Source organism: Bidens hawaiensis, unplaced genomic scaffold (assembly GCF_021521415.1).
Source record: "Bidens hawaiensis isolate Kalapana, Puna unplaced genomic scaffold, B.hawaiensis_p1.1 tig00025973_1, whole genome shotgun sequence".
In the NCBI taxonomy this organism is placed as follows: domain Eukaryota; kingdom Viridiplantae; phylum Streptophyta; class Magnoliopsida; order Asterales; family Asteraceae; genus Bidens; species Bidens hawaiensis.
The window spans coordinates 123386-147496 of record NW_027494170.1 but is presented as its reverse complement, the minus strand read 5'-3'; the positions used below and the strand labels follow the sequence as shown (position 1 = coordinate 147496).

Sequence of the window (24111 nt, the reverse complement as noted above, 5' to 3'; positions counted from 1 at the left end):
TGTTATATTAAAAGTGTAGATAATTTATATATATTTAAAAGCTTCTTTTCGATCTTTAAACAATAAAACGCAAAAGTAAAAATATATATATACTAGTTTGATCCTCCCGTGTTACGGGAGTTTATTTAAAGTTTTGCTTTTAATCGTTTTGCTATTTTATGATGATTATTTTATTTTTTAACGTAGTTTTGTTTTAATTTAATACACATATATTAGTTTGTTATTATATTTTTTAACGTTTGGGTTTTATCATTTGAGATGTTTAGGTTTTTTAGATTTTTAACAAACAAACATAAACGAACACGGGCATGTTGATTTTTTTAAATGTACAAACATGAACACAAATATTTGTCTAATGAAAAAAGAGGCGTTGATTAGTTGACGATGGTGGGTAGTATTGGAACTTAACCGACGATGGAGATGATAGACCGACAACGAAGAACATGTAAAGTAAATAAATTAAATTAGGGCTTGATAATGAAAGTGTTTATCAATAAATGAGATCTTATAACCCATTTAAGGGCTATTAGAGTTTGGTAAGACACATAACCCGTGAAAATTCTTCTTTGATAATTAAGGGGATATTTCACAAATAAATGAGATGTTATAACTCGTTTAAGGGTTATCCGGGTTTGGTGAGACCCATGACCCGTGAAAATTATTGTTTGTTTATGAAATAGTTTTACATTAAATGAGATGTTATAACCCATTTAAAGACTATCCGGGTTTGGTGAAACTCATACCCGTGAATTCGGGTCAAATGCATGAGAAGCCTCCATTTATAAATTAAGCAATCTGGTGGCTCTAGAGAATGGGGGAACAACCTAAGAGTGACACATAGGATTTGATGGTAGGTAATTATATATATATGTTATAAACGAAAAATTGTCATGGTGGCCGGTTCGCTTAGACGAGGAAAATTATTATTTATAATTAAACATTATATTAGGTTAAGTAGGGAAATATATAGATTTTATAAATATATAAGATTAATCCTTATCATACGATAATGTATGCGACAATATACGCCGTGGATTTCAAAAAACACGTGATAGCAAAATTGAAACGTCATTCAATTCCGTTTTGTATTAATTATCTGTTTCCTCCATCGCTAGCTAAATACGCTGAGGCGGCTGCCGATCAATTACAGTTCAGTTCGATTTACGATTCAATTCATCGGTTCAATAAAATTCAAATAGGTAATTAATTTGCAAAATCGAAAATTACAGTTTTTGAAATTGGCAAAGACGATGCGAACGTTATTTGCTGTTCATCTCAATTTGTGATTTCCTTTTTTTATCAGATTGTTAAATTATCAGTTTACATTCACGCTCTATGAATTAAATTCGATCCATCATTACACTCTGTTTTTATTAGTTTTAAGCATATAAAATCAGTTATTTTTTTTTCAAATAAGGCATGAACAAAACCAAACAGAGCCATTATTTTTATACACAATTCGTGATGCTTTTTGAGCGTAATATGTAACGTAACTTTGTGAGCGTGATACGCTTAGTTCATGAGCGTGAGACACTTAGTTTGTGATGACCGTTATACGTAAAGTAATTTCGATTGTTTGTTCAGTTCGTGATGCTTTTATAAATGAGCGTAATATGTGAAGTAACCGATTTATCGGAATGCCAAATTGGGTTTTTATATTTTCAAATTGAGCAACTAAGCTATTCATGTCATCAATTAAGATTCAAATTGAATCACCCAGTTTAATTCATTTATTAAGTTGGTTATAACTACACCAGACTCCGGAGACGGTGCCAGCACCAATGCAAACTCCTGAGAATTCGGAATTGAAAATAACAGGATTTGATAAATTGATTGAAATCGATGGATTAATTAGTTGCAATCGATAACCTAGATAAATCAAATTTAGGTTATTTACAAAACTGCCACCGTGTGTTTTGTTTTTGGCTTGAGCCTAATTCGCGTACTTTTTGTACGTTAAGGATTATTGTACGATAACTTAACTTTATACATATATAAATATATATATATATATAGGAATTTATGACCATAATACTGTTACTTATAGGAATTTATTGTGTTATAGTATCCTTCAAATTTATCGTATGACTTTAATCGCTTTATATAAGTCAAGATGTAGCTAGGGATGGCAATGAAACCCGAACCCGATGGGAAAACCCGAAACCCGACATAAATGGGACGGGTAATACCCGAACCATTAGGGTTTGGGACGGGTTTGGGATTAGTTTTGAAATTTTTCGCGGGTTTGGGACGGTTTTGGGATTTCTAATATACCCGATTACCCGACCCGATTACCCGATAACATAAACTCATTTACCCGATTATATACCCGATGTACCGATATAGCTTATTATATTATATATATACTATATTCCAAATATATTATTTGTCGAAACTTGTTTATGTTAACTATTTGTGACATTTTATCTTTATGGTAACCATCTTTGTAATCGATTAGTCATATTTTTTCAAAACTCGATAGAAACTTAGCGGGTTTTGAGCCGGGTATACCCGACGATTATTTTATCAAAACCCGATAAGAAACCCGAAACCCGATGGGTAATTACCCGATTAAAACCTGACGGGTTTGGGATAGACTTTCATAACCGGGTATGGGTTTGGGAATACCTAAACCCGACCCAAACCCGACCAATTGCCATCCCTAAATGTAGCAAATCACGCACATCTCCTTAATGTTTGTGGTAATGACAAAGCAATGAATGGTTAAATAGAAATGAATGGAATTGAATGTAGCATTCAGTCCAACATTAAATATACAAGTGTCTTATGAGAGAGAAAGAGAGATGTGAAAGGTTGTCTATATGTATTATAATGACAGAGAGCTCGCGCTTTGTTGCGGGTGTGAAATATGACCATAATATTGTTACTTACAGAAATTTATTGTGTTATACCAACATTTTGTTCTTGAGTTTTTTAACCAAAGAAAGAAAAGGAAATGAGAGGGAAGGATAAGAAAGGGAAGGGAAGGGAAGGAAATTTTTTTAATTAGGTGTGTTTTTAAGTTGGAAGGAAATTAGAGGAAAGGAAAGGATAACTATGTTATCCTTAGTAATCATCCCACTTTTGAGAGGATAATTTATTGAGAAAAACATCAATTTAATCCCTCCTAACTCCTCATACTCCTTTCCTTTCCATCCTAAAAAAAACTCAAGAGCACCAATTTTTTAACTATCCTTAGTTTTCTTTTCCTTTCCCTCCTTTAAAAAAACTCAAGAACATGGCGTTAAATATATAAGTGTCTCATGAGAGAGAAAGTGGAAGGTGAAAGGTTGTCTATATATATTATAATGTAATATATATACACACACACATACATACATATACGAAAACTTTAAACGATAACATATTATTGATAATCTAACGGTGTTCGGTCTGTTTTAATGAATGAAAATAATATTAGTTTTTAACATAGTATAGCTTAAATAGCTTAAAACAAAAGAGAGAAAGAAAATATTATTGATAATCTAACGGTGTTCGGTCTATTTTAATGAATGAAAATAATATTAGTTTTTAACGTAGTATAGCTTAAATAGCTTAAAACAAAAGAGAGAAAGAAAAAAAAAACCTAAAAAATCGTGCCTAGGGGACTCGAATATGCGACCCATACCGGTTCATGACATAAGGAAAGGTGAACTAGCCAACTTCTTTAGTTAGTAACTTGCTATTAGAATGAAAACAAAAATAATTAAATAGAACATCAAATTGATCCAAATCTTTAAAAATCCCTAATCCAAATCAAATCCCAATTGAAAATCAAATGCTCTCTGTCAATTAAAATTGACAAAGGGCATTTGATTCCGATCCTAACCAATGAATCTATTACATGATACGAGTTCTAATTAAAGGTGGACGAAGAACTTAGGGTTTCGGCTTCTATCACAACTAAAACGATCGGATTCGGTATGGTTTTGCTGAAATTGAGTTAGGGATCAGATTAGAAATGATGAGAGGATGGCGTGGGACAATTTAATTGAATTATGGAAAAGTATATATAAGGTTTTGAGATCAAAAGGGGCAGAGGGTCATGATAACGTCGAATTGGTGTAAATTGGCTTGAATTTACCATAATTAACTCGCAATTGAATATGTAATTAATCGATTGACGCGTAGGTATGACCAATCCCGTGATTTCCAGCATGATTGGAGCAATAAGAGAGGGGAGACGAGAAAGGATAGGCAGGGGAGTTTTGAGTAATTTTTGCATATTGGTCCATGAGGTTTGGTATGTTATTCAAGCTAGGAAAAAAACATAATTAAGGGTTGAAACGGTACAAGTTTGATAGTTCTTGAAATTCTTTCAACCAATAAAAGAAATCGAGCGACGCGTAAGAACTAAAATTAAATAAATAATATTTAGATGCTTGTTAATATTAAATGACGAAGATCCGAAAAATAAGATAAAAAAATTAAACGGGCCGAGTTTTTAGGTCTGAAATTGGCAAGTGTTACAAATTCGGAGATCCAAACGACTTGATTTTTGTTAAAGCTAAGTTCAAACACCGGAATTGAAGCATTGGTTTGTTGTTTTGGATTACCGTTTCGAACTAAGTTTTACATCAATCGACTTGTATCTTCATTCCGATCAAAAACCCTAAAACATTAGTTTGAAATTCGAAAAAAAATATATAACAATATTAAGTCATTTTTAATGTGGGTCATTAGGGGACAACTTTTTTAAAATTGAGACCAAAGTAGCGATAAAATGAGCAGAGATTATTATCGGTCAATAACATTCAATATTGATTATTAAAATCCAATAAAAATATAATATTTGACATGTCCATTAAAAATGATGTGCGTGACCTATCCAAAAATAGCCATCAATCGTATTATAAAAATGCATTTTTTCCAGTCTTAAGTATTTACTTTTTAAAAATACACATCTTAATTTCCCTACAAAGTTACACTTACATAGTACTACATAGGATGAAAAGTATAAAAATTGCAATATATCACTAGCTGTACAATATATTTTTACATATTGTTAAACCTTTATTTTCATTTTTACAACTCATCATTAAAACTAAACAAACGTCAGAAGATGGTAATATAATACATTTGGGACTACAAAGATAAGCATGTAAGGCATTAGAAATATTGACGTTGTTTCCTCCTCAACGTCTTCCCATTGTACTACATAATGAAACACCTTCAACTAAAACATTTTAATTAAATTTATAAACGCGTCCAGTATTTATAAAATTTATAAAAAGACTTAAGAATGTACAAAAAAATGTAAGTGAGTCAACCAAAACACAACCCAACCCGTATCAAACCAAACATTTATTGACCACTTGTTCTTTTTTGCCACCTCTAGTTTTCACGTTTTAAGAATACTAGCAAAGGTGCTCGCGCGTTGTTGCGGGTTCGCGCAAATTATCTCCTCGTATTGGTTTTTTAGCGTTTGGTGTGGTGCGTAATGGGTTATCAGTGGAGCGCGCTGCCTCATGTTCATATGGTTTGTTGGATGTATTTTGTGTATGGGTAAGCACTAAAATATTGACGTGTGCATATATATTGGATACATTGTGTTTTGTGAAATAATTGTTAATAAGTTAGGTTTATGGGTTTTGTGATTTTTAATCAACATAATGATTGAATGTGTGTTAATTGATAAGTAGTTAGAGTTGAAACTTAATCACGTGATGAAAGAAATGCTCAAATAATAGCACAAAGTTGTCGTTCAATGAATTGTAAAAAAGGGTAAAGTGGTGGGCGTGCGTGATTTTATTGTGCACGATATATATTGGATAGATAGTGTTATAAAGTGATTGCTACTTAACTTGTAGAAATAAAAAAGTCTTATTTGGGGCATTTCAAACTGATATGTTGGAATGTGACAGAACTTAAATAGCGGGAGAGATGAATGTGTAAATGAAGAGTATCCCATTTTCGTTGGTAAACCAATTTATGTGATAGCACATCCTAACGGTTTGGTGACGACCGTAGTCTCATATAGTTTTGTTGTGCCAGCCATAGCAAACAGTTTTCCTTTTGTAACACAATGGGTAATAGGGATCTATGAGTGCAAGGATATTGGTGGGATTGAGAGGGTTACATGGGGATCCACTCAACTCGGAGCAAGGACCATAGACTGTATGATATGTTGCGGCTTCCATGAGTTGGGAGCATGTGCAGGGAGTTATCAATATTTCACAAATGAGCCTTAAAATTGATTTTGAAGGAACATGAGGTAAAACTATCTCTTTAACATGTTCTGTTATCGTGTAAATTTTAATAACAACGTTCGTAAACACGGGCAAAGTCTTCCAAAAGGCAAGTACAACGCATGTTCACATAGAGTTCCGTTGGACCATATTCGTAGGTCGTTTAATATGCAAAACTCTATAGTCAGTTGAAGGGCCACTATATTATTAAATAAGACCAGTTAATTATTAAACTCGACACAAAAATTTGTGGAGTCGTTACTGAATTCACAATATGGATAGGATTATGAACCTATCTGATAACGAACCAAACAGCCCGTTGCGTCTCCACCGCATCGTGTGTGATCTTTTAGCGGAGGAGCCCACACTTCATGGCGGGGTCGTATGAGGGTGTTAGCAATGACGTATTGGTTATCTGGTATATCCATAAGACCAGTTGATTCAGTGAAACCGGATTCAAGAATCTTTTTTTAAGGGGGGGGGGGGGGAGGTTTATTAGTTAACTTAATTTTAAATCATATTCAAATTTGGGTGATTTGAATTACTTTGAAAAAGCATAAAAACATGTTGGGCTATACATCATCCAATACATATCAAGATCAGTCAAATAAAAACCTTGGAAGGCTGTTCTTGGTTAGAAATTTATACAAGTTGTGTCGTAGACCCTAATGTTCATGTAACCGTTAGTATATCCTCACAGAAGATAAAAAGTTGAAAATATCCAAAAATGTTATATTTCGTTTTGGTTTTTCGTTTACACAATTGATTGTGTATTGAGCAAGATGGATGTTTGTCTACTTTACATTTTCAATTACCATTTCAGATGACATTAAATGCAGAAGCAACACTTAATGGTTGTGATATCCCTCTAACATCTCTATGTATGTCAAATGCATTAACATGTTCATATAAACGTTAAGGTGTTAAATTTAAATATTTTAACTTAAAGGATAATGGGCCAAACCGGGTAAAGAGACATCCATGAACCATGTGGAAAAAAATATATCGTAAACTAATGCATACCTTTTAAATATATGTATGTGTATATTCATACATTATAAGTATGTATCCAAGTTAGAAATTAAAAGAAAAACAAAAAGGAAAGCAAGCATTGTAGCGGAGATGCAATGAGGATTATTTGGTCGTTAGGGTTCAGTTTGTTATAGCCAATTAAATTTGTTTCAGAGAAAGTATGACACAAATAAGAAGTGTATTAGTTTGAAGCCTCTCCTTTTGTTAGTGCGATCAAATTCAATCAAATGTTATATTGTTAACACTATCAAACTGCCAAAAGTGTCAAAGTGCTTAGATGTCCTCAAATAATTGCCTTTCAATTCATAGATTATAAAGCAAAATATGCATACCTCAAATAATTGTCTAAATATCATACCATATAAAAAATAAAACACAATGAGAAAAGAATAAAGTAATGATCTATTTTCGTTTTAGGCCAGTTTATGATGCAACAAAAAAACTTGGTGAATTTTAAGTAGCTCTTTTATATAATTTACTATAAAACGATTACAATAAAGTGACAGACAAACGGGCAACAAGTTGCGCTGCAACCCCCTTTTGAATAGCAAAGCCAATCCTGCTAAAAACGAAGCTTTTAGACCTAGAAGCTATAGTAAGTACCTATAGTAAAAATTTTAAGTTGTTTCACCAGTTTGACCCTTTTTATATTCTATTAAGTACCTATAGTAAAAATAAAATGTATACATTACGAAAACCCTGGAAAAAAAAAACGAAAAGATAGCTTTTTAACTTGCTAAAGGCTAACAAGCAAATAATGTTCAGTTTTCACATTTACTAACATCTAACAAATAAACAAAAACAAAAACAAAAACAAAAACATTAAATTAGCTGTTACAATGCACAATTCAAACTGCGTTGATGAACATAAAAAATTATTCAAGCATAACAACATCAACAAAACACTTTGTAAACTCAATTCAAAATGCGATGCTCAGTTGAATACTTGAGCTCAATCAAGTAAAAAGATTCTGAAAAAGTAGATGTTCATTTGAAAGATAACATCAACTTTTTAACCACAAGCTTTCAATTGAGCATCAATATACCCTTTTAAATTCACAAAGCAAGAGGGCTATTTACACTATTAACAAGCATACTCGTATCAATAAATATCAATTACACAAAAATTGACTTGCAACATGCATCCTTAAAACGGCTTCAAAATCGCTTGTAATCATTTGAAATAGAATTGCAATTAACCTGTTCAATAGTCACCTAAAAACGAATAGCGGTTGTCTTATATTGAGCATTTGATATAACTTCAAAAAAATGAATGATTAATGGATTGTATGTGACTGAGCCAGATTTAGATAATTAATTAATTCTATCACTTACATACGTTGAAAATGTGTTGAGTCATCAGTATTAATATACAAAAAAAAAAGAAAAAAGAGCCACCACTAACAAAACTAAAAAACTTTGAGGATGCCAGATCGGTGAACTCATTCGTAACAAATGTATCTAAACCAAGCATCCCAAACACATTTAATATCCCGTTGCAATAATAATAAGGATTCCAGAATATATTATAAGTATATGACAGCAAAATATATATACACGTACCTCAATCATGTGTAAGAATGATATATTAACACTGATGTTGAATATAGTACTGCTAATAATCAATATTACAATGTGAAAATTGTTAGTTTGGTACCTCATGTTAGCATCAAAAATAAATCAGAGCAAAAGAATCTAGTCATCTATAATGTGAACAAAAGGTTTTATAACCGAAAGGGCAGCAGTGCATGCACAAGGAATTGAGGAAGTAACAAATTCGAGTTCAAATACAGTGTTATTCAAATAGCAACGAAGAGGAAATTGAGATGCGACTCAGATGAAGCGGTCGAGAATCGGAAAGTTTACCTGAGCAATAAAGTCGAGCTCGAAGATGTTGAACTTGAACCGGAGGGTTGATGAGGTTGAAACTGAAACGTCATGAAGGAGCACTTTTACCCATAAACTTCTTCTTAAATTAGATGATTCAAAGGATATTTTTGTATATATTGATAATATAGAATGAAATATATCGGTAAATTAATAGAATACATGATGGCCAAAATATAGAAATCCCTATAATAGTGGCAGAGATAGTGGCAGGAATTATGGATGGTCAAAGTTTAATAAGGGAAGAAATATTAATTCCAATACTCCCCCTCAAGTTGAAGCGTGTAAGTTTTTAACACCCAACTTGTCAAGAAGAAACCGTAGTTGTTTACTGCCGAGTCCTTTTGTGAGAAGGTCCGCTATTTGCATCTTGGAGTCGATAGGAAATGTTGTAATGTCACGAGAGTCTACGCGTTCTCGAACAAAATAACAATCCATTTCAACGTGCTTGGTTCGTTCATGGAAGACGGGATTATTGGCTATGTGGCGGGCAGCTTGATTATCACAAAACAGGGGGGTTGGCCCAGCGGAAGCGACATTTAATTCCTTCATTAACCATCTAACCCATAAGACTTCACTAACAGTAGATGCCATGGAACGGTACTCTGCTTCAGCAGAGGAGCGTGAGACGACAGATTGCTTTTTCGTTTTCCAGGAGATCGGCGCGCCACCAAGGAGAAGGACATAACCGGTTCTAGACCTTCTCGTGTATGGACATCCTAGCCAATCAGAGTCACAATAAGCAATAAGATTGAAACCTCCTTGTTTTGGAAAGAGCACACCTTGACCCGCTGTAGCTTTTAAATACCGTAGAAGCCGAAGAACAACATTCATATGGGCTTGTCTCGGATCCGCCACAAATTGCGACAAGATGTTCACAGAGTATGCAATGCCGGGTGGAGTGGCCTATAAATAAATTAACCGTCCAACGATCCGACGGTATCGACTAGCATCAACTTTGGGTCCATCTTCATTTTTGCCTAGCTTGAGATTTTGTTCAATAGGGAACGAGCTAGGCCTACACCCTTGTAAGCCACATTCTTCTAAAATATCCAACGTATATTTGCGTTGACTAAGCACCAAGCCCTCGTTGGTACGAGCGACCTCTATACCAAGAAAGTATTTGAGGTTCCCAAGGTCCTTTATGCTAAATCTATTGTTGAGTTCATCTTTGGTTTGTTGAATTTTAGCTGTACCATTTCCAACAAGAACAACGTCATCAACATAAATTAAGGTTGCAACAAAGACTTGATCATGTCGATAAATAAAGAGAGAGTGATCGGCCTTAGACTGTTTGAAACCAAGTTCAAGAAGAACATTGGTAAATTTTTGGTACCAGTTTCGTGAGGCTTGTTTCAAACCGTAAAGAGATTTTCTAAGCCGACAAACTCTTGTTTCTCCTTCCTTAGAAAACCCTTGGGGAATTTTCATGTATACTTCTTCGTGTAATTCCCCGTGTAAGAAGGCATTGTTCACGTCAAGTTGGTGGATTACCAGTTTCTCTTGGTAGCAATGGCCAAAAGTGTCCGGACAGTAACAAGTTTAGCCACCGGGGAAAACGTATCATGATAATCCACTCCTTCCATTTGTGTGAACCCTTTTGCCACGAGCCGGGCCTTGTATCTTCAACTTCTCCATTAGGCTTATATTTTATTTTATAAACCCATTTAGAATCAATGGCGCGTTTTCCATCGGGAAGATTTTCGAGAGTCCACGTACAATTTTCTTCGAGTGCATGTATTTCTTTCTTCATAGCCTCCTTCCATTTTTCATTTTTAACAGCCTGGTGAAAGAATTTTGGCTCATCGTTGGCATCAATAGCCGCTAAAAATGCCTTGTGAGATGTAGAAAATTTTTTATATGAAACAAAATTAGATAAGGGATATACCGTTGAGGATGCTTGAGTTGGTGGTGTTTGTGCATTGTTTACCGAAGGGGGAAGATGGACGATAAAATCTTCTAGATGTTTGAACTCGGTTGCGTTTGACTCAGCTCGGTTCAACACCATGTTGTTGTGTACGCTCTTGGTCTGGTGCATCAACAATGGGATGATTTGTGTGAGTATTTTGATGTTGGGTCGTGGCTTCATCAACAGATGATGGAGAGGAGGCAAGGGGTTCAGTGGGGCTGGGTTCTTCATTTGAGCTTGGAGCTCCATTATCTTGATTTAAGCCCACTGTTTCACTTCATTGTTGGACTGTAGGTGATTCTTTAAGGCTCGATTCTTCAGGGCTTTGTTCAACATACTTTCCCATTTCAAACAACGGGTCGTCTGGATCAGCCCGCTCCTTCTCATTGACCACTTTCTCAAATGGAAAATGACTTTCGTGAAATTTAACGTCACGAGATATTATAATTTTTCTATGTTCTAAGTCATAGATCTTGTAGCCCTTTGTTCCTAATGGATATCCCAAAAATACCCCCGGCCTTCCCCTCATTTCAAATTTGTCGCCTTTGGTTTCGGTGCTCCTATAGTAAACTAGACAACCAAGCACCTTCATATAATCATAATCTGGTTTTTCATTATGAATTAGCTCGTATGGAGTTTTATTGCCAAGAACCGTTGATGGTAACCGGTTAATGGTGTATGCGGCAGTTAAAACACATTCTCCCAAAAATATTTTTGGCAAGTTAGCTTCAAAACGTAAAGCCCGAGCAGTTTCAAGAAAATGCCTATGTTTTTTTTCAACAACCCCATTTTGTTGTGGGGTGTGTGGACATGTTGTTTCAAGTAAAATACCCTCTCCATTATAAAAATATAACATTTCGTTTGATGTGAATTCCCCACCATTGTCACTTCTAATTTTCTTGACTGTTTTTCCAAACTGTGTTTTAACAAACTGGGTAAAACTTGATGTGTTCATGTAAAACATCACATTCAATTTCCAGTATTCAATGTTAAAGTGATTTTTTCATCCTTCAAAGGATAGAAGAGTAATTATACAAAACGTGAAGCTTCATGCACTTGTACGATACTCTTGAGGAACGAAATGAGGTAATGGCAAATTACTTTTTTTGTCCAATTATGAAATGCCATTTTTGTCCCTGTCATGTAATTATGAAATTACTTTGTTGCCCATCACTCTTCCTTTATATATAATATAGATATAGATATAGATAATATACGTATTTACATGTTTATTTTACCATAATATTTGCATATTTAGTTACACTTTCATCTTTAATGTATACAACTTAGTTCATCTATTACTACAGTGATGAATCCAACCCGTGATATGAACCATAAAAGAAAACGCCTACAAAACTGAACACAAGAATACCAGCTACAACACCTATTATTGAAAGAGGAATTTTTCTGGTAGTATCAGCCATTTATGCCGCATTCCACCACATTTCATCAAGTGATAATACTAGAGACATAAACAAACTTATATGGGTTTTGAGTCAAACGTGGTTGCATTAGTTCCAATTATGTAAGTCCTCAAAGGATCATATGCGACTTGGAAATTTGAAGGCAAGATGAGAAAGTTTTATCATGAATTGTTTAGTATGAGTTAGATTTTAAGGACGAAACCTCTTTCAGGGGTAGACTTGTAACAACTGTCTTTTCTTTTAGTAAATAAATACATAATAAAGGTATTATTATTTATATTATGTTGGACTTAATGTTTAGTAATGGATTTAACAATTTAAATAGGGCTCAAGGAAATATGGGCTTGAAGGATCAATTGACCTGCAAATGCGGATGGCTCACTTGGCCTACGAGTACGAATGGACTGAGGTGGGCACTTGCATCCACATGTGGACGGTGAAATCCTTGGGCTTGGTCAATTATCCAGTCCGAAAGTCATGATAATATGTTCGGCTCATGGTTTTTTCATAGAAGCCCAGGCTTAGTGAAATCCATGGGCTTGGTCAATTATCAAGTTTGATAGTCATGATAATTTGTTTGGGCTCATGGTTTGTCATAGAAGACCATGCTTTTAAGGCAATAGATTTGGGCTTGATCCAAGAAGGCCTAAGTATAAACATGACATGAGACAAACTGAACCCATTGGTTTCGTTAGTTAACTCGACTAGTTCATGTTAGCTCAGTTAGTTGATTCAGATTACCTAGTTAACTCAGTTGGCTTAATAAGGGTCGGTGGACTAGTCTCGTTAGTTACGTTAGGTTTCCGATCAGCTTTTTAGAAAGGGAACTAGCACCCTAAAGACAGCTACTCTCGCTTTGAGATAATTTAGTTAGGAATTAAATGTTATACAATTACTTACGCTCTACTGAAGAAGGGGATAACTATTAACTCATAACGCAATCGAATCCCAGTGAGTTTCTAGCCCTTCTTCCTTTTAAGTTTTGAGGCCGTGTCCATACTCGTAAGAAAAGAATTAAATATACTTTATTAATATAATAGTATATTGTAAGAATTTGTTCATATACTTTTAATTGTGTATTTGCATGTATGATTGATAGAATGGCAAGAATAGCAAGAATTATTGTGACCGGCCCTATATTCATGTGAGAACTGGAACGACGGACTCTAATCATATATGTGTTTGAGAATTAGGGTAGCAGACCCTTATAATATTTGTGTGAGAATGGTAGACCCTATAATATATGTGTAAAACTTAGAGTGACAAACCATTATAATACTGTGTGAAAACTAAGGTAACATACCTTTATAAAATTTGTGTGAAAATTAAGGTGACAGACCTTTATAATGTTTGTGTTAGAATCGGGGAGCAAGCCCTGGAAAACTTTTAAAGAATTATGGTGGCAGGCTCTTATAAAATCTGTGAAAAATGAGGGTGCAAGCCCTTACAATACATGTCAAGAATGTAGAATGCAAGAAAGAATGTAAGAATGCAGGTATAGGTTGCGTACAAAACGGTATCTTCATATATGAATGGTTACGTATGTGAATGTGTAGCTTGTGACTTGTTAAACTAGAATTTACTAAGTGTAGCTGACTTTTAGTATGCATGCAGACAAATAGGTTGCGACAACCGCTTGAAGGGCACACTTAATATCGAAGAATTTGGTTGATATTCGGACCGGACCCGACCAATCCAGTTCTATACAGTTAGCTTGGCTCCAAGGGAACTTAGCTCGGCTCCAAGGGAATTGGCCTGTTCGAACCGGTTCAGCCGGTCGGCTATAAAAAAAATAAATTTTTATTTTGAAAATTTTTTTTTCTAGCCCGACACGTCATTTTTTACCAAAGTTGTTCGGGCGGTTGAACCAGTGAACCGGTAGGCCGTCCAGTCCGGTTATGAAAACATTGGTTATGTTTAATTATTAAAGACAAGAATAATGTTATGTTTTGAAATGATTTGACTGGTATATGTTTAATGAATATTTAGATTGCATGTTCCACGAAAGTTTTTGATAACTCTGATCTTTAAGTCGTGTTTATGAGTAAATTCGACGTTACATAAGGTGCTTAGGTTCAAGACCTTACAAAGGCTGATTTGGAGTGCTCGGAAATCAACAAGCCACCTGTCTCATTATGTGTCAGCTCGATCTCAACGCAACGAGTCATGTGCTTATTGATCCGTAAATAACTTCACACACTTCTTATGTTCATATTAATATAAGTGTCACAATTTACATTTAGTTTCGTGACCATATTCATATAACATCTCCAAGTTCGTGCTAGATTAATTCAACCTTTTAACCCTTAAACACGACCTAGTTAAACATAACTGAAATTAAAACACATATTTGTTTTTACATGTATGTGTATATATATATATATATGGTATGTTTAGCAAACCTAGCCGGTGGCTCTTAGCTGGCAGCTGGCAGCTGGTAGTTATAGCTGGAAGCTTATAGATGTAGCTTTTTAGATGTATTTAGGTGTTTGGCAGAGTAACTGGAGTTTTTAATAAACCAGTTGAGTGTCCAAGAAGTGCGGCGGAGTGGGTGCGCAACCTGACATCAATTGCATAATCAATGTCGGGACATGATTCACCTGATGACAATGCACACATAACCCGAATGTAGACGTGTAATTCGTGCAACGACAGTACGCGTGTAACCGATGGCCAAATCAAGAAGTAGAGCTGAAATACACAGTAATTTCAAATAGATACTTTTTTAAACCAACATGATTGGATCCGAATCCCATTCCGACCCGACACTTTTCTAATATGAAACATGTTTTGATCTGACCCCTTTCGACTCGAAACCATACCGACACAAACCGAATTAAATTAACTCTTTTGGTATCAGCTCGTTCTGACCCTAATTTGGTCTTACACATGACCCGAGCTCCTCTGACTCGACTAGTTGCCGATCCTAACCAGTAATAACGTAATATGTTAATTTTAAGCTAAAGAAGTATGACAATATCATATTCAAATTAAAGAGAATAAAAAACTCGTTTTTATGATCTAAAATTTTTAAAATCAAAACGTATAAAAAAATTATAACCTCATAAAAGTCGTGGAAGAGTTGATTTTGAATAAGGATTAAATTTTTATATAATTAACAAAAGTCGATAATTCAAGTACCAATCTAAAACTTTTCTCAAAAGCTTTGACTCCTTGTAAAAAAACTCCATTATCCACACTCATCTGTTTCACACACGACACGATTTTGCAAACCGAAGCTTATCAACCAAACTAGACCAAACCAATGGCTATTCGTCTCTTCACACAAACCTAAACCCAAACCCTAATTCGAACAACACCCAAATCATTCAAACAATCCATCATGTATTCAACCCACTCACCAAAATCACAATCAATCGAAATCGATCTCGAATCTGAAACAAATTTAGGCTTACGAAAGCTGGAAGACGCATTTCATAGTATAATCGTACGCCAATCGACGACTGATTGGCTGCAGTTTGTTCCGGGTTCGTCTTACTGGGTCCTACCTCTCCGGCGCCGGCCTGATTGTCTCGGGGTTGTTGGGTTGCTTCGGAAGTGTCATAATAATAATAATAAAAAGACAGTGATTGTTGGTTCGGCGATTTGGTGGCCGTCATTAATTCCAAGTTACCTCTATTCTTTTTGGGGCGAGGCCAAAAGACGAAACCGAACACTGATTGAAGCTGCACGAACAATGCTGTCTGATTCCAAATTACCTCTATTCTTTTGGGGCGAGGCCATCAACACGACCTGATTTATCCAAAACCGTGTGATTATCAACAAGCTTCTAAAGAAGACTCCGTATGAAGTCTACTACAAAACAAAGCCGCTGGTCAACTATTTCAAAACTTTTGGTTGTCCTTGCACTCTACTCTATACTAGTGCTCAGCATGATCCTAAATTTTCTGAGAAGGCTGACGAGTGTTACTTCGTTGGGTATGCATCCAACAAAACCGCTTATCGAATCAACAACAAGAAAACCAAGCTGATTTTAGAATCTTACAATGTTGTCTGGCAAGAGCTAAATCCTACTGATGCTCGCACGGGAACCGACTGGTTGTTTGAATATGATAGTATGTTTAATCAGTTTCGCGGCATGTCTATTTCACATCCAGTGGGTACTCAAGTCCCATCTTCATCACAAGACCCTTTGTTGATGCAAAATCTAACCAACAGTCTGTCTGAGGTGGATCTGTTTGTTATGCCTACATTGCCTCCTCCACCTTTTGCTCTACCCCCTCCTTAAATGTTTAATCAAGCCGCTCCTCAAGCTGCTCCCCAAGCTACTGTTTCAACTGAGTTGGTGGAAGTTGAAGATGGATCTGGTTCAGATTCAGATGATTCCTTCCAATCTGTCAGAAATGTAGAACAACATCAGTCTGAGCTAGTTATTGATCTTCAAGTAGCTCCAAGTGTCATGGAATCTATCGCCACACCTCCCTCTGTCAATGAAACCGTTCAATTAGCTACTCTTGTTGAAGAACCTGCTACTACGATTCTGATTATAATGTTTCGACTCTAATCAACACCATTGTTGTTCCTTATGGTGAGGATCTTTGGGAAGAACCGATCAATCAAGAGAATAGAGTTGATCAACCTGACTCTGTTATGTCAACTGCTGATGTCTTGAAGGTGCACCTCGTATCTTCCATCTCATTGAGATTCTCACTGTAGATCTTCAAGCCGAACCAGTAACCATTGTCGAAGACATCCCTCAGACACTCATTCATAGACGTCATCCATCTAAGAACATCATCGGTTCTCCATCTGCCGGCATCCAAACAAGAAGCAAATCCAGTACTAACAGATGTTGTTTGTTTATTTTATTTCACAGGTTGAACCAAAGGACTACAGGATGGCCCTAAGGAAAAACTCATGGGTTGAAGCAATGTAGGAACAACTGTTACAATTTAAGAAACTTCAAGTTTGGATATTGGTTAAGATGCCGCCGAACAAGAAACCAATTGGAACCAAGTGGGTGTTCAGAAACAAGAAGGATGATAAAGGGGTAATTACAAGAAATAAGGCGAGGTTGGTAGTACAAGGTTTCTCATAGCGTGAAGGCCTTGATTATGATGAAAATTATGCACCAGTGGCTAGGTTGGAAGCAATTCGTCTATTTATAGCCTATGCCTCGTGCATGAATTTTAAGGTCTATCAGATGGACGTAAAGACTGCATTCTTGTATGGAAAGGTCAAAGAGGAGATATATGTGAAGCAACCACCAGGTTTTGAGGATCCTGATCATGTTTACCGTCTTGACAAAGCTCTGTATGGCCTGCAACAAGCACCTCGTGCATGGTACGCAAGACTGGCAAACCACTTGCTTAAGAATGGCTACAGAAGAGGTGTTATCGATCAAACACTCTTCATCAAGAAGGTAAAAGATGATCAGTTCCTTGTCCAAGTCTATGTTCACGATATTAACTTTGGATCTACTTCTAATAAAATGTGCAGAGAGTTCGCCGAGGTCATGCAGAATCGGTTTGAGATGAGCTCGTTGGGAGAAATGAGTTTCTTCTTGGGTCTTCAGGTTGAACAAAAGGATGATGGTATATTGATTCACCTGTGCTTGCTCCAGATCCATCAGGAACTCCTGTTGATCAACATCTTTATAGATCTATGATCGGCTTCATGATGTATCTCACTGCCAGCAGACCGGGCATCATGTTCCCTGTCTGTCAGTGTGCCAGATATCAAAGTAATCCAAAAGAGTCCCACTTAATTGTTGTTAAGCGCATCTTCCGGTACCTCAAGGCAAAGCCTTGCTTAGGTCTTTGGTATCCCAAAGACTCCCTATGGTGCTACATGCTTACACCGACAGTAATTATGCGGGATGCAATCTGGATCGAAAGTCAACATCGGGTGGATGTCAGTTCCTTGGTGACAGATTAATCTCCTGGCAATGCAAGAAATAAGTCACAGTGTCCACCTCTACTGCTGAAGCGGAATACATTGCTGCCTCCGCTTGCTGTTCTCAAGTCATTTGGGATTACGGTTTGAATTTCTTTAACACCCCGATTAAGTGTGACAATGATGCAGCTGTGTGTATTGTGAAAAACCCGGTCCAGCACTCTAAGACAAAGCACATTAACATCCGAATGCACTTTATTCTTGATTGGGTTGAATTTCTTTAACACCCCAATTAAGTGTGACAATGATGCAGCTGTGTGTATTGTGAAAAACCCGGTCCAACTCTCTAAGACAAAGCACATTAACATCCGAATGCACTTTATTCTTGATTGTTATGACCAGAAGCTTGTCACAGCAGAACAGGTCAAAACTGATTACAACTTTGCCGACCTATTGTTTCTTGTTGAATCAATGCTCATGATCTCTTTTGAACAAAATTAAGTTTTATTTCTATTTTTATTTTTATTTTAAAATTACTTTAATTTTGTCTTATTACATTTTATTTTATTTTTACTTTACTTAAAAGCTTATTTTACTTTAGCTTTCTTTAGCTAAAATTTTTCTTTTATTTTAGATTTTAATATTTTATTTCTAATTTAAAGTTTCTACATTTTTTAAACTTTGTTTTTATTTTATTTTATTTTTAATTTTCAATTTTATTTCATTTTACTACTAAATTAGACTCTTTTCTTTTAATTTATCCTAGTTTCTTTTATCCTTTTATATATAAAATTGTAAATATTTTTTAAATATGTCACAATTTAGAGGGAGAAAATTAGTCTTAACTCACCAAAAAGATTTTACATTTGTTAAGAAAAATAAAATTTAATTCATTTGACTTTCAAAAATATTCTATCTGAAAAAGTATTAAAAGTATATTCTCTCGTTCAGAGGGAGTTCCTGTTTAGAGGGAGTCGGATAATATTAAAATATCAAAAAATTTTGAGAAATTGATCCGACCTTTGGTAAATGATAGAAAATTGTCTTAGGTGAACCTAGCACATGAAAAGATTAGATCAAAAGCCAACAAGATCATTGTTGATGTGTAGATAGGCTTGACAAGTGAGTAAGTATCATAATGATATAATCATAAATATCTGCCTATGCTAGTGGTTACACTCTTATGAATCGGTTGCCGACTCCAAATAAGTCATATCAATGAAGGCAAATATGTTATTATTCAGTCATACACGAGCCCGTTAGTGATTGATCTCCATAAAAACTTATTTCTTGCTTTAGAATCAAATCTTGAAATATCAAAAATTATTGAAAAAACAAAAAAACTGCAAAATGCTCAAAAATATTTAAATCAACACCAAAATGTTGATAAAACAAACATAAAGGAGTATATTAGAACCACGTAACGTGGTGCAAACAAGTAAGTCCTAAACACTTTATATGAAGGCTTGTAAGTCCGGACGGCGTGTAAGTCCATGGTTCAACCCTTACAAATGTTTGAAAATAAATTTGCAAAAGTTTATGAAAGCTCAAAATGTTTTGATCAATCATTAGGGGGTCGGAGTCAATTCGGGGTGATACCGATAAACACAAAGTATGTCCGAGGTATGATGGAGTATGTAACATGTTGGATTAACATGGGACCACATATGTATGGTGCCTAACTATACCTTAACGTATCACAGTGAAATCAAAATATTTGTTAAGTTTAAAAGTGGACCAATGTATCTACAATCGACTTTGGGTTCTTGGCATAATAATATCCAAATAGAAGTTTGATCTAGGACACTATAGACAATATGATTCCATATCGTGATCTTTCTCATCAAAAACAAGTATCATAAACTTTTATAAATTAATTAATATAGTCAATATAATATTAATTTTTCTCTTCTATCTTAATTTTAATTTTTAGTTCCTTTTTAAGTTTTTTTTACATGTTAAAATTAGTTTAACTTGTATTTCTTTTAATTTTATTTTATCTTAACTTTTATTTATATTTAATTGTATTTAAATTTTATTTTAAATTTTTATGTAAATTTTAATTTTATTTTTATTTTGCTTTCAAAATAGTTTGAAAAGTTTTGTGAAAACGGGTTTTATACTAACAACGAGGTCCTTCATGCAAAGTTTGTTAAGTTTAAACCGACAAAAATATATCTTGTATATATATTGGATGTGCTTGGATTCGGTGGGTATATATATTTCGGGTTTTGAATTGAAAACATTTTCAGAGATCGGGGTCGGGAGTGAAAAATTGTTCAAAAACTCGGGTTATTTTGACCATATCACTAGATTGGGTGACACTATAAATAATTTTTCATTTTTCACTTTCACTTTTTCAAGACATTATCCTCTTCTTCTCTCTCCATCGCCGCCCCCAAAATTCCTAGAACCCAAAATCAGATTCTTGAATCTAAATCAAAACACGGATCAGCTCTCATTAATTCACTCTTTGAACATGGAAAACTTTCCATTGGTAACAATCTCTACTTCTTTTCTGTTTTACGGGAAAACAAATATCGGGACTGATTGGTTCTAGTTGTTGGTTGGTGTTAAAATTGATAAGTGTTTGTGATTTTCGATGTCCTAAAGAGTGTTTGTGTTTAACTAATTAACCATCTGTGATGTTTTTAAGATTTTTTGAATATGAACAGTCCCATCGGGTATGTAAGGACCAAATTGATGATCTTGCTGATGTTGTTTGCTTAAATTGTTGATTGTTTATGGTTTTCGATATCGTGAAGGTTCCTCTTGGTGATTTAATTGAGTTCTTCATGAAACCCAGTTGTTTTTTTGTTGTTGTTCATATTTCTTGTCCAGATCTTCAAGTGAGTTTGTTTCAATCTCAGAAAGTTGTTTAAAATGTTGTTGAATATCACAAGTCTAATCAGATTACAATAGTAATCGAATACACTTGTAATTCTATCTATTACATTTAGAATTCATTGCAAATGTAATTTTACATGCCATTTGGTTTTTAATAGAATATTATTAGATGCATGGTTTTTATTAAATTAAATCAATCAAATTTCCACTCTATATTCTCTCAACCATTGTGTCCTTTCTAATTTCTTAAATAACTACTTTTTAACCGTAAATAACTGCCACCCCCTCAAAACCTATAAATACATCCCCTCACCCACTCCATATCCATCCATTACCATGCATGCGATCATAACAAGATGATGCTGCCATCATATTTGCATCCAATCACCATCACAACAACGAATGTTGGAGCGATGGGGTTGATGAACCGGCACCAAAAAACTACCGACATGAACTGCACCGAAAAGTCACAAGACCTCGAACCATAAACGATTCCCGCCACCAGAGAATGATGGAGAAATTTACTGCCTCCACTTGAGTGAATATAATATGCGATTTCATACTCTTCGGTCGGAGAATGACGATGCCAAAATGTGCGTACATTAGTTGAACCATTATTTAAGTAAAATTCATACTCAATTTTCAAATTATTTACATCATGATCTTAACTTTTGTCATGCACGGGTCACTTATAAATTTGCTTGATTTTAGCATAACCTGTTTGATTTGAGAAGATGCAACATCAAATACTTAAAACATTGTATTCTATCAGTGTTGTCATTTAGAATTTTTAAAGCATTATATATAGTTATATCAGAATTATAATATGCATATACTATCTCATTTATATCACACACAATTTGTTTTTTTTCCAATCTCTCATTTATACACCAAAAATACAATCAATTTGTTGTTCGATGAGAGATTTTAATATTTTTGTTCTCTTTATAAGTTGCTATATCGAGTAATGGTACCGTAATGATACTGTAAGAAAACGAATAACTGAATTTCCGCCGCAACGCGCGGATTAATTTTGCTAGTCGATTACATTTGTAATCGATTACAATTGTAAGCGATTACAATTGTAATTGAATACACTTGTAATCGATCACATTTGCAACCGATTACAATTGTAATGATTACAATTGTAAGTGATTACAAATGTAATCGATTTCAGGGTGAATGTGGTGACTGTGTTACAGGATGAATATAATCGAGAAATTGTAATCGACTGTTCTTGTAATCGAATTCACAGAGCTTTATGGTGTAATCGAGTTCACAGGGTTTTAAAATGTAATCGAGTTGTTTTGTGATTGAGTTCATGGATCTTTGGAAGTGTATTGGATGTGTGATTTATCTTTAACTGAACTCGATTACTATTGGTTTTGAGATTGATCTTAAATGTGTATTGTGGACAGTATATTCGAGTTAGATCAAGACATGTTTTTGGTTAAGTATTATGTATGGAGTTATGTGAAAATTTGGCTAAGTATCAAGTATTTAAAATGGGATTAATCAATTTATATTTAATAATAACACTTGGTTTTGAATGGAATTTTTTTGGAAATATGATGTTAAGGCATATTCTTAGAAATGGATTTAAGAAAATTCACTGAGTACAATGTAATCTAATGGATATATTCATATTAGAATACACTATACTTTGATTTTTTTCTTTCCATTTGAATACTTTATACTTAGAAAATTTTCTAGTCTTGAGTCATTTTTGAAAATAATTTTTCAATAGCTTACTTTTGCTTTGTTCTTTGTACATAGCTTGTTTTCATCTAAACTCAATTAACATCTCTAATGGTTCTTTGATGATTTTAGGGTCATAACAGTTACTGTTCATTAGAGATTCCGAAAAGGGAAGAGTTTAAAGTGTTTGTCTCTATGTTCAAAGGATTGCAAACATTTCCCTTAGCACACGCTATCTCAGCTGATCCAAAAATTCATTATACCTGGATTAAACAGTTATGGGAAAATGCAGAGACACATGAGGAAAGTTCAAAGATCACGTCAAGGGTTAACAATGTGAAAGTGAATGTAACTGAAGATGTAGTCAGAAAAGCACTTCGGATTGGAGACAAAGCAAACTATCCTCGCACAGACTTTACTGAATAACAACTAGCTGATTATTTGTATGATATTGGCTATGAGAAGGCTCGTTCAACTTGTGAGAAGAAATATCTGCCAAACTACTAAAAGCTCCTATTTCACATTGTTGCTCATTGCCTGTCAGCAAAAAAGGGTGGTTTTGACAAAATTAATGCCGACTGGGTTGGTCTTATGCTGAGTTTTACCAGGAGAAGAAGATACAATTATTCAAAGCTGTTCTTCTTATATATACAAGACAATGCACTCTAGGAGAAGCGAATAATGATTTATCCTCGGTTCATCTAGTTGATATTGGATTACTTGCTTCCAGATACACCCAAACCGAGTAAAACAGATAAGAGCTGTTTCATGTGAAGGAAGTTAGAGATGTGGCTATGTCCATGATTCTAAAACCTACTGGCAAAAGTTCACATAAGTATAAGGGTAAGCAACCGGGTCCCAAGATTGGTCAGTTCGTTGAGACTGAGTCGGATATGGATGAGGATGCTGTTGGAGATGATGTTGATGATCCTAATGATGATTATGATAATGTGGAACGCGAACACAGGTCAAAGTACACAAACACGATAAGAAGAAAAAGGGGAAGGTTGGTGAATCCTCTAAACGTTCTACTGTTGATACTGAAGAAGAGGAAGACGAGCCAGAACGTCCACTTAAACGTTGAAAGAGGCTAAGGACTCCAAGAAGTCTTTGCCTTCAAAGCTACCTCCACTCAAGGTAACTATTCCTTTGACTTCTGAGATGGTATCCCATTCCTTAGTTACCCAAACCACATCACCTCAAACCAATATATCTGACCCACACATAGGATCACCTAGAACACTTGCCAAAGCCCTCAAAACCTTACAAG

General features: G+C 34.9%; 1 protein-coding gene across 1 annotated transcript in view; it reads left to right on the top strand.

Annotated features, from left to right (window-relative positions):
- The window catches only part of LOC143572571 (jacalin-related lectin Calsepa-like), a 140307-nt gene extending 116405 nt beyond the window's left edge, over positions 1–23902 (top strand). The window contains exon 3 of the transcript XR_013142278.1: positions 23891–23902. The gene's annotated coding sequence lies outside the window, so the exon portion shown is untranslated. The remainder of the gene's footprint in view (positions 1–23890) is intronic.
- The last annotated feature ends 209 nt before the right edge of the window (positions 23903–24111 follow it).